Genomic DNA, 5492 nt, shown 5'->3' on the forward strand with positions numbered 1-5492 from the left:
TTTATATTCTGTTCAAATAAATATTTTTTTATGTACGACGAATTGCTGTTGCTTATGATAATTCAAATATTCAAGCAACTTTGAGCAATCTGTCTTTAAGCAATCTGCCTTTAAGCAATCTGTCCCTCATCAGTGCTAAATAGCGTAAACGTTTCTTGCAGGATTATTGAAATTTAATTTATCAAACTCACATATATTGAGCGAGTTTCTAACAGTATTTTGTATATTTTTATTTTTAACTCATTTTCCCAAACTTACCGTGTTCAGCAGAGAGCCTGGCGCCATTGTATGTTTTTCGAGCTGAATAAACATGTTACATTAAATAAAAACACTAGAAAATTATCAAGTTAGGTAGAAAAGTAGCTTATCTTGCCTTTGATAACATTTGTTATATATTTGTTTTTTTGACAACTTTTTCGAATCCAGTCTCCATTTTTTTTTTTGGAAAATGCATCTTCAGACAAGGTCGCAGAGTAGCGTAAAGTGAGCCAAATGATTGCATTTTTTGTGGATAGTTCTTTTATGGTAAGGCGTCAAAATTTAAAAATTGGAATTTGAGTTAAATTGCTCTTATATACATGCGCAAATATATGTTTATTTGTTAAAATCGGTTTATTTTAAACTATTTCTCATCTATCTGACGATAGCTCAAACAATAATGACTAAGGCTGGAAAAGTGAATGTTCAGGTTTTGATTCTAGCTTATAGCTCGCATGTCTTTTTAAACTTTTGAAATAATTACTATATATTGGGTAAAATATAATAATCAAAAGAGTATAATAATAATAATTCAAAATCTGTAAAAATTAAAATATATTTAAGCATATTTTATGACCAGACAACACCAGGCTAGTAAAAAAATAAATAAATAAAACGAATTTAGTCACAATTTTCAACCGAGCAATAATTAGTTGCACATAAATTGTAAAACCGTACATTTAGAGGACGACGGTTTACAAATAATAATAAAATTTGTTTTTAATGTTGCATAGTGAATTTATGGAAATTCTTAAGCAAAAAAAAAAATAAATAAAAAAAAAAAAATCAAAATAATTGTGAGGTGCCTTCAATAAGTTTCCAGACTTGTTTTTGTATGGACACTTTTATTGAACTTACACACATGAAACTCCAGTCCCCTTCGAAGTAATCTCCTTCAGCTGCAATGCACTTGTTGTACCGTTCCAACAATTTCTGAAAGGACTGTAGGGAGAAGGAAGAACTGTCATGATGTCCTGTCCATCTTAGTAAAATAGTCTGTGACAAGGATAGAGCATCCTTGTGACAAACGTCCTACAAATCTTCCACATCTTCAGTTCCTTGCAAATAATTGTGTGTACAGTTCCCACACTGACATCAAACTGTGCACTTATTGTCTCTATAGACACACGACGATGAATATTTTTACTTGGCCAAGCAACTCTGGTGTTCTGATTTCCTTACTCCCCCCCCCCTTATTCCTCTCATCATCCCTCACACATTTCCTGCCTTCCTTGAATCTCTTATGCCACTCAAAACTGATGATCGATTCATGCAAGATGTGCAAAAGCAGTCTGAAATATTCCATACGTTTCTGTAGCATTTTTTCCAAGCTTAAATAAAATTTTATTGCATGTCGTTCTAAAGTGTCCTCACATCCAGATTGCATTTTTGAAATTCACTAGCTGTGACAATCGGGCTTTACTAGGGTGTATTCCAATTTCTGCTGTTTATTTGAACCTGAAATTATAAAATTTGACCAGTCATCTCATAAGATGTATAGCAATAACATAATTTTCAAGAGTCTACGATAATTTTAAATGCCTGTAAAAAAAATGTCTGGAAACTTATTGAAGGCACCTTGTAAATCTCTTGCATGTTTTAAACAAATATTAAAAATAGAGTTAATATAAAAAAAACTTAGTTTCCAGAAATTGGACAAGAAATGGGTGATCATTTTATGTTAGATCTATATAGGAAAGTGATCCCCACTTTAAAATCTAGAATATTAGCTAAAAAAAAAAAAAAAAAAAAAAAAAATGGTCGAATTGGTGATGGTTATAAAGTGGGTAATCAGTTTACATTACATTTATATAGGAATCTGGTCCCTCTAAAATACTTAAAACAAATACAAACAAAAACGGAATTCTTTAGAGCAAAAAGATCAGTACACAAAAAAAAAAAAAAAAATTAATCCGTGAAAACAAATCATAATGGGAAACAACCAAATTAGTAATTTTGAACTTTTTTAACTGGAGAAATTTCGTTCTGATTAATTTCATTTTTTTTTTTTATGACTAATAACCACAATATTACCTAATTTTCTTTAAAAGAAAAAAAAAAAAATTCAGGTCAAGAATTTTTCTTGTAGATAGACACCTTCTGTCGACCCCTCCACATGAGATTCTATATTTTGTAGCTGATAATTATATTTTAAAATGTAGAATTTGAGATCATTTTCATGTACTCCCAAAAAGTCAATTATCAAGTTAAAAAAAAAAGAAAATGAACTTATGTAAGTAAAGAGGAGAATCCAAATTAACTGAAACAAAATTGTTCCAGTCAAGAAAGTTCAATAACACCTTCAATTCACGTTAATGAATTTATTTATTCTTAAGTCAGACATTTTAAAATTGCTCCTAATAGCTTAGTATATATATATATATATATATATATATATATATATATATGTATGTAACCACTCGAAATTTGAAAACATTTTATCTGGATTGAACTACTCAATAGTTTCAGTTCATCTTATAAAGAATTGATCCTCCAACGAATTTTTTATTTATAAAAAGTACTGGGACAAAATCAGTTGGCGGATATTCCTTAAATATTCAGAGTGAATGTGGTATTTAGGTGAGTGAAACTAGTTTAGACAATAGACAAAGGACAACAGCCGAACCCCCAACCAATCACACCCTTTTTGGTCTTCTGCCACATCAAAAAAAAAAAAAAAAAAAAAGATTAAAAGTAAATGAAATTGAACATCCCTGAAATAAACGCCATCAAATAAAAAGAAAATAAAAAAATACAAAGAACAAATCAACCATTTAAAAAAGTTGTTCTTAATAGTTAAACGATAACAAAAATTTTGTAAAGAGAAATAAAATTGAACATTCCTTGAACAAATCACTTGCAGAAAAAAAAAGAAACAAACAAAAAAATACAATTACCCATATAATATTGTTCTTAATAATTAAGAAAAAAAAATACTTTAAAATTTGGAAGCGTTTAACCTTGATCAAATCAGTCATTCATTTCATTAAAGAATTCAATATTTCAGAAATAAACAACGCCATCAAATCATTCATTACCCCCTCCCCAATGGTAAAAAAAAATCAATAAAACAATATAACAGATTGTGTAAAAATATATTTTATTGTTTAAAAAAAAAAGAAAAAATATAGTAAAAATGATAATGTGGAAATGCAATGGCCTAAAAAAGAAAAAAAAAGAAAGAAAATAAGCGCTCAGTTTTTAGAATGCATTCAAAAAGTCTTGTAAATGATGTTTACGACAATACATTGTCATGCAGACTGAAATACACAAATAATGAATGCACAAATACAAAATAAAACCAAAAATTTTGAAGCAAAAAGGATAAATAAACTTTTTGCAACAAACCCAAGAATGGTCTATAGGAGCCTCGTTAAAGAAGAAATAAAGGTGAGCTCCTCACCAACACAAGAAGACGTTGAAAAATTCTGGAGGCCACTCTATGAGGACACTAAAGTACATAAAGAAAACAATTGGATAAATACCATCAAAGAGGAGAACAAGGAGAGAGAAAAAAATGCCAGCTCTAAAAATTACTAAGGAAGCTGCCTGCAGGAAGGTAGCTCAATGCAGTAATTTCAAGACCCCAGGAATAGACCAAATACCAAATTTCTGGCTGAAAAAACTGAGCGCACTTTATCATCACTATGCCAAGGCATTCAATAGAATCATCAGTGGTGATGAAGAACCGCCTGAGTGGCTTACTGTAGGCAGTACATCACTTATTCCCAAAAAAATGAGGACACCCACATAGCTAGCAAATATAGACCAATCTGCTGCCTCACAACAACCTACAAGCTCCTAACAGGGATAATCGCGGATGCAATATATGACCATCTGGTTGCTGGTGACTACCTCGGAAGTGAACAGAGGGGGTGTACAAGGAAAAAGCTTGGCACAAAAGACCAATTCCTTGTAAACAGAACATTACTAGAAGACTGCAGAAGAAGACAAAGAAATCTGTCAATGGCCTGGATTGATTACAAAAAGGCATTTGACAGTATACCCCATTCCTGGATACTTTGCTGTCTGGAGCTGTACAATGTGCACACTGATATTACATCATTCCTTCAAAAACAAATGGCCAGATGGTGTACATCAATTACACTACAGCATATGGAAGGAAGGATAAAGACCCCAAATATAAAGATCAAGCAAGGAATATTCTCGGGAGACAGCCTCTCACCGCCCCTTTTCTGCCTCACAATGGATCCACTAAGTAAGCTACTTAAATGATCCAATGCTGGATACAATCTCAGCATGGGCAGAAAGGAGGAAAATAAAAGAGTAACCATCTACTCTTTACGGACGACCTGAAACTATGCGGAATCCAAGAAACAACTTATCTTTCTGATTGACATTGTTAAAAATTATACAGAGGACATCTGCATGGAGTTTGGATTCAACAAATGCGCTAAGTGCACCATAAAGAAAGGAAGAAAGACATCATCAGAACATCTTAATCTTTACAATGGCTCTATTGAAGACCTTGAAGAGGATGCTGTCTATAAATACCTGGGAGTAGAGGAGAATGAGACACTTGAACATGGAAAGATGAGAAAAAGTGCAGGGAGAATACTTCAAACGACTTAAATCTTCTCATCAGAACTATCACCGAAAAACAAAATTACTGCCATCAGTCAATTGACAATACCCGTTGTCTCTTGTGGATTTGGCATAATCAATTGGCCACAGAACTGCATCAATAACCTTGACATAAAAACTCAGGAAATGCTGGCCCTTCATAAAGTCATTTACAAACATCAGTGCATGGACAGGCTGTACTTACCACGGAGAGAAGGCTGAAATAAACCACACATATCGAGCTTCAATGGTAAGCATAGGTCAATATATCAAATGTTCTTCTAACCCCAAAATAAAAATGGTGAATGAACATCACACCAAAAGTCTGCCTCAGCAGACGTCAATTACAAAGCTTGGTGAAAATTTCAGTCGTAACACACTGGATAACACAATAGAAGAATATGACAACCCAGCAACCCTAATCGCCCGAAAGAAGAGAGAGGAGTATACAAAAAGGGAACTGAAGACAAGACTAGAAGGATGGCAACAATATGAGAGAACAGGCAGGTTCATAGAAGAACTGAACCAGAGCTACATTGACAAGGAGGCTTCACTACAATGGCTTAAAAGTGACAAATTTCCATTTGATGAAGAACGATTAATTATAGCTGCACAAGACCAAGGCTTACTCACAAATGGATTTAAGAAAA

This window comes from Euprymna scolopes, chromosome 6 (assembly GCF_053919585.1).
Source record: "Euprymna scolopes isolate OS-2025 chromosome 6, ASM5391958v1, whole genome shotgun sequence".
NCBI lineage: Eukaryota > Metazoa > Mollusca > Cephalopoda > Sepiida > Sepiolidae > Euprymna > Euprymna scolopes.